Here is an 11349-nt window from a genome sequence, read left to right on the forward strand (position 1 = left end):
CCCCTGTATTACCCTCAGGCAAAGTGTGTTTAATAGTAGTCTTCCTTGGTTCCGCCACTTTCTCCTTTTGCTTCTCTTCTTCATCGACAACTTCAGCTTCTCCGTCTTTCGCTTTGTCAGCATTAACAACTTTTCCAGACCTTAAAGTAATAGCTTTGACTTGCTCTTTAGCTTCCTTCCTACCTGGCACTTCAGTATCGCTGGGAAGTGTACCAGGTTGACGATTGAGCACTGCATTGGCTATTTGACCGATTTGATTTTCCAAGGTCTTGATAGAAACAACTTGACTTTTGCACAACAGCTTGAGCTCCTCGAAATCAGCACTAGAAGGTGGAACAACACCTCCTTGTTGAGGATATGATTGCCTTTGAGCGTAATGTTGTGGTTGCTGGAATCCAGATGGATTAAACTGTTTACTTACATCTTACTGATATGGTTGCTGAAAAGCATTCTGATTATTGCTCCAGCTGAAATTGGGATGATTTCTGTTGTTAGGATGATAGGTAGCTGGCACAGGCTGCTGCGGTCGCTGATAATTGTTCACATAATGAACAGATTCATTAACAAGAGAACACTTATCCCTAGCATGAGAGCCTGCACAAAGCTCACAGACCATAGCTATCTGATTGACTTCATAGGTGGCTAAAGAATCGACCTTCAAAGATAGCGCTTGGAGCTGCGCTGCAATAGCTGTAGCTGGATCAACTTCCAGAATACCTGCTACCTTCCCAGGCATCATCCTTTGAGTTGGGTTTTGATGCTCATTTGTAGCCATAGTTTTAATAATATTATAAGCCTCAGTATAGCTTTTGGCCCACAAGGCGCCTCCAGCTGCTGCATCAAGCATGGGCCGAGATTGGGCCCCCAAACCATTATAGAAACCAGTGATCACCATCCAGTCAGGCATACCATGATGTGGACACTTTCTTAACATCTCCTTATAGCGCTCCCAAGCTTCACACATAGATTCTGTTGGTTGCTGCGCAAACTGAGTAAGAGCAATCCTCATAGCTGCAGGCTTCGCCATTGGATAGAACTTCACTATAAACTCTTGTGCAAGATCTTGCCAAGTAGTGATGGACCCAGCTGGTTCAGAATGTAACCAGTCCTTAGCTTTATCCCTCAGAGAGAATGGGAAAAGCCTCAGCTTGATAGCCTCATCAGTCACACCATTATATTTGAAAGTACTACAAATCTCGACAAAATTCCTGATGTGCATGTTGGGGTCTTCAATCGCAGCACCTCCGAAAGAAACAGAATTCTGCACCATCTGATTAGTGCCCAGCTTGATTTCAAAAGTGTTGGCCTGAATAGCCGGATGAAGGATGCTTGACTGAATGTCATCAATTTTAGGCCGAGAAAAGTCCATAAGAGCTGGATCTGCCGGAACTATACGATCACCCATGATTATTGGTTCTTTCTGCTCACTCTCTTTATCCGAATCTTCAAAATCTATCTTCTCCGGAATATCAAGAACTGAGTCTGTCTCCTCAGCCGTATCTAAAGTCCTCTTGCGAGTACGAGAACATGTTTGCATAAACGCTCGCTAAAGTACCTGAAACACAACCGGAAATAATAAGTAACACATCTAAATCAATGAGTCCTAATGACCACTGATGGTAAGTACATAAACTAAACAAATATACGCTGAGTCCCCGACAGCGGCACCAAAAACTTGTTAGGCACAAAATACGTGCTAATAATTCACGCAAGTATACGCGTTCACAAGTAATATAGAATAATTTCTAGTTTGTTCCCACAGAGACTCAGACTAATTATGTTCAATTAACACTTACTCACCAATGTATGATTACTTCTCAATGTCAAGACAATAACACTTAGATTTGATTAACTAATTATTAACTACGAGAATTAAACACTTAATTGATACTTTAATTAACAATATTAAATATACATGAGATCATAACTTCATTAATACTTCCTTCAATAGTTATTGTTATTACCCTTAGCATGAAACGGTGATGATATTAATCGAACAACACGAAACTGATAAAAGCCAATTTTCGTTATACTAATACCATTCTACCAAACATCCACAATTAAGATAGAAGTTGAATAGGCATCAATTATTTTGAGACCCTATATGTCTACAGAATTTGACAACTTAATGATTTAAGCACAAGTTATTCCTTATGATTACACAGGGTAAGTAAAACGGTTAGAGTTACCCACTAATCATGCATACACATACATGAATCTATGCTAGCATGGCAAGTTCTAAACCTCAAGATCCATCGTCGCTTTACAAGAGATTAACACCCTATCTTATATGTTCGCGACGCACATAAGACGAATAAGCGCAACCTATGCTAGATCTCATACAATCATCACACACACTAAGGTATTAAACAACTAACTAAAGAATTCCATAGTAAATCCGTTACGACCCCATGATCATGATTAGCCCATGATAGAACTCATCTTCACCAAGGGTTCATATGAAAACATGATAATCACACAAGATAAACTAATAAAAATACTTATTAAAACCAGAGTACGTCACAAGAGTAATAAGGTTCAAAGTAAAGAAAACTAGCATCCACTGATACAACGAATAAAAGAATCACAAGAAAATGTATGCTTCCTCTTCTTTATTGTGATGTGCTAAAACGGTCTTCTTCCTTCTCTCCTTGCTCCTTGATTGATACCACCATTATTATGTGAAACGTTTCTGAAACTACTTATATAGAAGCCCCACAAGACCCAGCCATCTCAGAAGTCAGAAGTCCAACAGAATAAGAACTCTAAAAATTAGTATTAAAAATTACTCCCCTGAGCGGCCGCCCAGCAATCCTGAGCGGGCGCCCAGCTAGGCTGAGCGGGCGCCCAGCTCCCTACTGGAAAATTCTTCAATCTGCTCCCGTTTTCTGCTGCATTCTGACCCTAACTTCCCACATTCAATGTCAAGCACTCTCCTAGGCTTATTCCTAATGAAATCTCCCCACAAACGCAGGTTATACCCTGAAATGCACAAACACTAGAAAAATGCATCAAATACATAAAATACTTGATTTCAAGACATTAATTCAATCCATTATAAGACGTTCTAAGTGGTATAAAATGCCACTTATCAGCTCATACTCTTGAGTGAGTATATTCCTCCTGTTCTTCTTGATTGCATCAGTTCCCTGGCATCTTGTCTCCAAAGCATCCCATATCTCCTTTGCAGTCTTGCAATGAATTACCCTGTTTGACATGACATTATCAATGGCACTATGCAGCAAATGCCTTACCCTTGCATCCTTGGAAATAGATGAGATGTCTTCAGCTGTGTACTCATATTTCTCCTTTGGTATGGTCTTTGTTGGTTAATCAACAACTATAACAGAGAGCTTGGTAGGCTTATGTGGTCCTTCATTAATTCTGTCAAGGTATTCTGGATCTGTAGCTTCCAGAAACATAGCCATCTTCACTTTCCATATGGGATACTCAAAAGGTCTCAGTATGGAAACCCTAATAGTCTCATATCGACTGTGGGTTTGAGTGTTTTGAGTTTCATAAGTTTTGGTGGGCTTGGTTAGAGTTTGTGCTTCTTCAGACATGATTATTTGGATCTTTACTATATGTGTGTTAACAGAAAAGCTCTAATACCAATTGTTAGGTCACACAACACTGTAGAAGGGGGTTGAATACAGTGTTAATACAATCAAATCGATTTAACACAAGTATGTGACAAAGATCAAGTATATTGAATAAATTCCATCACAATAAGAACTGTTGTTCTCTCTCAGTGATGAACAAATATCACTAAGAGTTGCTAGGCTACAATGTATAATCTTCTCGATAATGATAACACATATAGTGTAAAACCTAAGTCTGTGTTTATATAGTACACAGTTACAAGATATATTCTAATTGATATGGAATATAATTCTGTCTCCTAAAATATATCAATCAGATATCTTCTACAAGTCTTCCAGTCTTTTAACTCTTTTCATGCATATCTTCTTTTGTTTTAGTCGCGATCTTCTCCTGTAAATCAGCTTCCTTCCTTATATGAAAGTCTTCCCGCACTTAAGTTCTGATATGACCTAAAGTTCTGATATTAAGTTCTGACTTCCATTAAGTCCTGATTTCAGTAAGTCCTGATTTATCCTGTTGTTAAGTTCTGAAAACTAAACACAAATCATGTTAGACATGACATCTCAAATATATCTAACATTCCGAAAGCGATTCTTCTTCTATTTTGTTTTAGTTCATAATTAAAAGTATGAGATTTTAATAATTTGGTGTAATGATGTCTTAATATTAATAGTTCTAAGTACGTGCCCACCTAACTTTAGTGAGTATTAAGAGATTTTTAATGTGAATTCATGAGTAATTACAGAATTCGATTAAAAAATTAGAACTCCGCCATTAAAAATACACATCCTACTTTTATAAGTCACGACCTCTAAATATGCACTTAGGCACATTTTTCCCTTTTAATAATATTATACATTTTAAGTTCTTATTTAATTTCTTTGACTAAATTTTATATAAATTAGACAAACTTTGATGGTGATAGATAAATTTTTATTAATATTTGATACTTAAAGTTGGAAATGATAACATGTTAAAGATAATTTCATATTTTTATTTGATTTTTTACTTAATAACTACAAAATTAAAAAATAAAGGTCAAAATTTGATTAATGTAACTAAAAATTATTCAAACATAACTTAAGAAAATTAAATATACAAAATATTCGATAATAGTTAAAAAAGTAATACATAAATAATTTTGATATGTGACACACCATTTCTCATTTCCTAGATCCGCCACTGGCCACAGCCTGTTTTACCTTGCGACTTTTACACTGAAAAAATATATACTTGACTAATTTATAAAGATAGTTCTCTAAATCAAATATCAGGCCAAACACATATGAGATATATTATTATCCCCAACAGCCCCTTAAAACTTTTATCATCAAACAACTTGAAATCTTGTTGTGCCTAAATTTACATAAATTTACAGGATTCCGTTTATAACTTGAGAAATAGGGATGTGTATCGTGTCACTTCGAGATCGGGGAGTGTTATTTCCACCCCTCAATTCTCGAATTTCATACTGATCTTCGATCCTGTCCCGAACTCCGAATTTGACAATTTGATATTATATTATATGAAATTTCACATAATAAAATTAGTGACTATTTTAAAATTACACACATACACAATCAAGGTCGGGAATCTGGACCGGAAGATACTAATTTTTGACCTCGCTCTGATCCAAATTTTCTTATAACTTATCCTGTTCCCCACCCCGCCCCTAATCAATAGTTCCCTCAATTCTCGACTCAAACGGAACGAGGATTAGGATCGGGAGGGGAGGGCCCATGCCTAGCATTTTCCGGTGATGAGTAGAAATGTTATTCATATCTACTAATCATCAAATAATTATGTCATGACTTTAACGTATAACCTCGCGTCTTAAAATTAAGAAAGATATGCTCTGAATAGCACACATATATATCATGAAATTTGTGTGCAAAGTTGTGTTAATATAATGCTTTTTTTAAAAACATTCTTAAGGCATACACAATAATAGGTCATAGTTATTATAAAGTATTCTTATCATAAGACAGTAAACAAGACAACCATACTACCAAATTTGATGCAAATGGTCCACCTAGAATTTATATATTTAACAAGAAATTCACTATTAACGACACATATATTATTCGTGCAATCCTTAACAATATTCAATATTAATGAAACATAAAATATAAGAATGAGGGATAGTGTGACAAATTTGGGTCAAATACCGAGTCATTTTTAAAATCGAGCAAGGTTCTGATTTTGAATTGAAATAAATGCACGTCTACTGGCATAAAATCTTAGTAATCTACAAGTTCACTACATGATACTCGTTTGTTAGAACTATGCGCCAAAAAGAACATTCTCTTTCCGTCAAAAATATTTTTAATATGTCATTTCTTACACACAGGTCAAAAATATATTTTGTTAAATTTAATTTCCTATTTGCACGCTCGTGCAAGTGGATATAATTGTTTATTTAGTTTTCATATTTTTATAAATGTTGGTTGCTCATCGCAATCAATTATTGTCATTTGGATCTTCTTATGTGTGTTTAATGGTCGAGTCTCTCAATATAACTAACGTTATTTTAGTTTTAACTACATTCATGCATTTCTTCCTAGTATTTTCACTATAATTTGAGATTAGTTTTAAAATATTTTATATAACTGTTTAAGTTCTTCTAATATGTAATTTGTAATTAGTTTTCAGTGGTAACTTACAAGCATGAATAGATGGCTGAAAAGGTGGTATGGGTCTTCATGGAATGCTTTGATTCTTAGAGAAAACTTAATAGGAATTGGTGAAAATGTGAAGCTACAAGATCTACACAATCGTATATGTCCAAATTGTGCTTGATATGTTTGATACAAACAAGCAAAGGGAGAAGATGCTATATTTTCTTGAGTTAGGGACAATGTTGAGGATTTCAGAAGAGCAGATGAAGGATAAACTATGTCAAGAGTTGGAATATATAGTTACATTGTTGAAAGTCATCAACTCTACAACTGCCAGATTGTCTGAATATATGAAGAACTTGGTATACAGAAAGTGGAGATGAATGATCAATAAATCTAAGTACATTCTAAAGTACATAATTGAAGATGGCTCAACTGTTAATATGCCTAAAAGGAGGAGCTTAGATAACTATCTCTATTGGAGTTAAAGTTCTCACTTTTAATCCAAATGGTAAGAAGGTTGAATTTGTGGAGCTAAATGATCCATCACTTAGCAGATTCAAATTTCATGACCTCAGAGCACCTATTAATTAAAATGATGAATCTACTTAAGAGCTAAAGAATACTGAATGTAGTTGAGGAAAATCTACTCAGAAAATTCTTTGATGAAGCTACTGGATATACCAAGATTCAAGACCGAAGATAAGGTCTAAAGACATTGACTGTAAGGCTGTAAATATGTAAAAACACTTCTTTATTTAGATAGTTTTAAAATCGTCAATTAGGAGCTTGGACATATTTAAATAATGTACAAGTTGGGGGATATTGTTAGATATAATTAATGACATTAGTATTTAGAATTATCATAGTTTGCCATAAGTATTTGTGATATCAGAGTTTGACAAAGGATGACATCATCAACATTTGTCATCAGTATTTTCCGATCAGTACTTGTCATCAACATTTGTTCACATCAGTCTTTGTCAAGCTAGAAATCAGAAAATATCACTGAAGGATATATTTGTAGAGATATGTTGGTGTAGGACTTTTTGTTTAGCCCGACCAGCATAAAATTTATATTTTATGTAGTTTAAACCAAATTATAATTATGTTGTGAGTATTTATCTATTTATGAGAGTATTTTATTTTTAATTACGGTGACCAGACTGACTACCAACCAAAATTTCATTATTTCTTCTTTAATATAATAGTATAGATAGATAGATTGTATATTGATTTTTTATGAATATTGTATTCACATTAATAAAATTGGGTTATATTATTTTATTACATAATCTTTATTTACTCCAAAATTAAATAAAATTAAAATAGTTGTAAAATTGCTTTGATAGTAATATTTCAAAGCAATACATCGTAATCTAATCTAATTCGAAAATGAATAAGTAAATTATATAAAACTAAATATGAAATTAAAACGCATACCGAAATTATTAAAAGCTGAATCATATAAAATCAATATAAAACAGTAATATGAAAAATTGAAACCAAATCACATTGTTCGGCTCGGGCTTGTCATTTCAGTCAAACCAAAAAATCCGAATCGAACAAATAAATAAAATAAAACAATAAATAAAAATATTTAAAATATACATATAAATTTTATATAATATTTGAAATGAATATATAATGTGTATAAATGTAAATAATAAATATTAATATTAAAAAAATGAATTTGGGCTTGGGCTTTTTGGCAAATGGGCTGTTGCGAAGTTGGGTTTGTGTCTTCTAGCATTGCGGTAGCTAAATAAAGGAACAACCTGGGGGCGTTTGCATCAGTGAGGGGAAAAATATTCGGGAATAATATAATAATGAGTGTTATGGGAATGGGGGTTAATGAGAATGAGTTAATGAGAAGGGTTAAAGAAGGTTATGATTTAAAGATATAATGGTAATGAGATTTCCATTCCCAACCATTAAATTTCTCATTCAAACAGTATAATATGGGATTGAAGTTTCGATTCCCGTTAACCGGCCTTATTAATCCTTATCCAAATACCCACTAATTTGTTATGGTATTATTATCTAGTATCTAATTATCTACAATCCGTTTATAAAAAAATATCTACTATCCACTATCTTTATATAATTATTTCTTTGTCAGGACTATCCTTAATTATTAAGGTGATATGATTGTACTTTATTTGGAACTTTATTTCGTACCAGTAGCTAAATAATATTGATTGAAAATCAGGGAATTCGGGCAGAAATTACTAGCATCAATAATATTTTTTGCTGAATAAAAAGATTAGTATTTATATTATGTTAATGGCTCCGTTCATGAAAACAAAATCGGAAAGTCGTTTCAAAATTTACGCCAATCATTAATTACATAATACACCCATTAAGGAGTTGTTTGTTTCAGAAAACGACATGGGTTTAAAATCACGAATCGGGTTAAGTAGGTATGAGGTTGATGAATGACTCTGAATACAATATGTTTGGTTCGGTGCTGAAAAGAATCTGTTTAATTTTATATATAATTGAAAGCTCATTTATTTTCTAATATGATGTATAGAAATAAATTATACATTCAAATTAAGTTCGTATACAACTTACAAATAAAAATTAATGAAAATATATGTAATTGATAAAATATAATTTAAAATATTTAATTATAATTTAATATTTTTAAGAAATAAAAATATAACTAACAGGCATTAAATGGAAATAATAAGAATTTTAATTAGAATTATGTAATGTATCATATTAGAGATATGTGTATTAAAATTAAATTTAACTATACATATAAAGTTTAAATAATAAAAGTAAATCAGATTCCTCATACTCCTTCTCTAAACTCAAGCCCTGCCTAAGGTATAAAGTTTGATTCGTGATGGGTTTCATGTTTAAGTGATAAAAATGAGAAAGAATTGCATTTTTCATCCTTGTGCTTTAGTCCAAATTCAGTATTATAGACCTATTTTCAAAAATTGCAGTTTGCAACCCCTAACTTTCACTTCGTATGCAAAATGCACAACTTTGATAATTATAACTAAAATAATCAGATACCTCATATTCCTTCTTTAAACTCAAGCCCTACCTAAGGTATAAAATCTGATTCCTAATAAGTTTCATGTTTAAGTGATAAAAATGAGAGAGAATTGCTTTTTGCATCCTTCTGCTTTAGTCCAAATTCAATATTGTATACCTATTTTTGGAAATTGCAGTTTACAACCCCTAAATTTCAGTTCGTATGCAAAATGCACCCCTTTGATAATTATAACTAAAATACTAAGGGGTAAAATAAGAATTTTATTATAAAATTTTAATAATTTTTTTAGTTATTATAAGTCGAAAAAAACTAAAAATATTTGTAATAATACATTATTCCTCTTAAATACACACTAAATTAATAATAACTTCACATGATTAAAAAAATTGATACAGCTGATTTAAAATTAACATTTAATATACATTTAAATTAATATATAAATTTATATTGTAAAAATTAATTTTAGTGAATTACAAATTTTTGGAAATTAACACCAGGTTCTGTTAGATATATTTGATAATATCATGGCTAATATGATTTATGTTTAGTTTTCAGATCTTACTTAAACAGGATAAATCAGTACTTACTGGAAGTCAGGACTTAAGGATATCAGTACTTATATTATCAGAAGATAATCATCAGAAGATGGATATCAGAACTTAAGTACTGAAGGACGTTCAGATAAGAACAGCAGCTGATTAAAGAAAAGAATATCGAGATAAACATAAGAAGAGATATGCATGAAGAAAGAATTCTATGAAGAATAGAATACTTGGAAGAAAAGATATCTGATTGATATATTTTAGGAAGCAGAATTATATGCCATATCAATTAGCGATTATCTTGTAACTGTGTAGTATATAAACCAGACATAGGGTTTACACTAAAAGTGTTATCATAATCGAGAAGATTATTCATTGTAACCCTAGCAGCTCTCATGATATTTGTTTATCACTGAGAGGTAACAGTTCCATACTGTAACAGAGTTTATTATTTCAATAAAGTTTGTTTTCTGTTACTTGAGTTTTTAAAGTTCGATTTGATTGTACTTTACACTGTATTCACCCCTCTATAGTGTGTGTGACCTAACAAGTGGTATCAGAGCCTATCTGTTAACGCACAAACAGTTTAAGATCCAAACACAATCATGTCTGACACAGAAACTCCAACTAAGCCTACCAAAACTGAAGAACCTCCAAAGACACAAATTCAAAGTCGGCATGAGACGATCAGAGTTCCCATACTGCATAGTGCCATTAATAATGTAATGTCAAACAGGGTAATTAACGGCAAGACTGCAAAGGAGATATGGGATGCTCTGAAAATAAGGTGTCAGGGAACTGATACAATTAAAAAGAACAGGAAGACAATACTCACTCAAGAGTATGAACACTTTGACTCAAAGGCTAATGAGTCATTGACTGATTTATATGATAGATTTGTCAAACTCTTGAATGATTTGTCACTGGTTAATAAGGAGTATGATCTTGAAGACTCAAACCTTAAATTCCTGTTGGCTCTTCCTGAATGCTGGGATTTGAAGGCAACAACAATAAGAGACAACTACAATCTTGATGAAACAACTCTTGATGAAATTTATGGAATGCTCAAGACTCATGAACTTGAGATGGAACAAAGAAGCAAGAGGAAAGGAGGAAAGTCAAGGAAAGTTGCTCTTAAGGCTGAAGAAGAATCCCCCAAGGCAGCTACCTCAAGGAAAGACAAGGGTAAAGCTCTTTTTACAAAGTCTGATACTGAGTCATCAAGTTCTGAAAGTGATGATGACTCAGATTCTGAAAGCTTGCCTGAGACTGATGCTGATGAGGAGATGATGAAACTGTGTACTCTTATGGTGAAAGGGATCACAAAGATTGCATACAGGAAGTTCAGGAAGGGAAAGAAGTTTTCCAGGAAAGGCACAGGTTCTGATAAGAAGAATTTCAGAAGATCTGAGGGCAGAGGAGGAAAGTCTGACAGAGGAGATTATACCAATGTCAAATGCTATAACTGTGGTGAGAAAGGCCACATATCTCCTGATTGCAAGAAAGTGAAGAGTGACAAAGGCAAGGCTCTTGTCACAAAGAAGAAAAACTGGACAGACACCTCGGACTCTGA

At 33.1% G+C, this 11349-nt stretch overlaps 1 non-coding gene across 1 annotated transcript; it reads left to right on the forward strand.

The window, feature by feature from the left end:
* The first annotated feature begins 905 nt into the window (after nt 1–905).
* Nucleotides 906–1012, forward strand: LOC141699007 (small nucleolar RNA R71). Its single transcript, XR_012565499.1, has one exon. It is a non-coding gene; the product is annotated as a small nucleolar RNA R71 (small nucleolar RNA).
* Nucleotides 1013–11349: the final 10337 nt, after the last annotated feature.

The sequence above is a fragment of the Apium graveolens genome, chromosome 11 (assembly GCF_009905375.1).
Source record: "Apium graveolens cultivar Ventura chromosome 11, ASM990537v1, whole genome shotgun sequence".
Taxonomy (NCBI): domain Eukaryota; kingdom Viridiplantae; phylum Streptophyta; class Magnoliopsida; order Apiales; family Apiaceae; genus Apium; species Apium graveolens.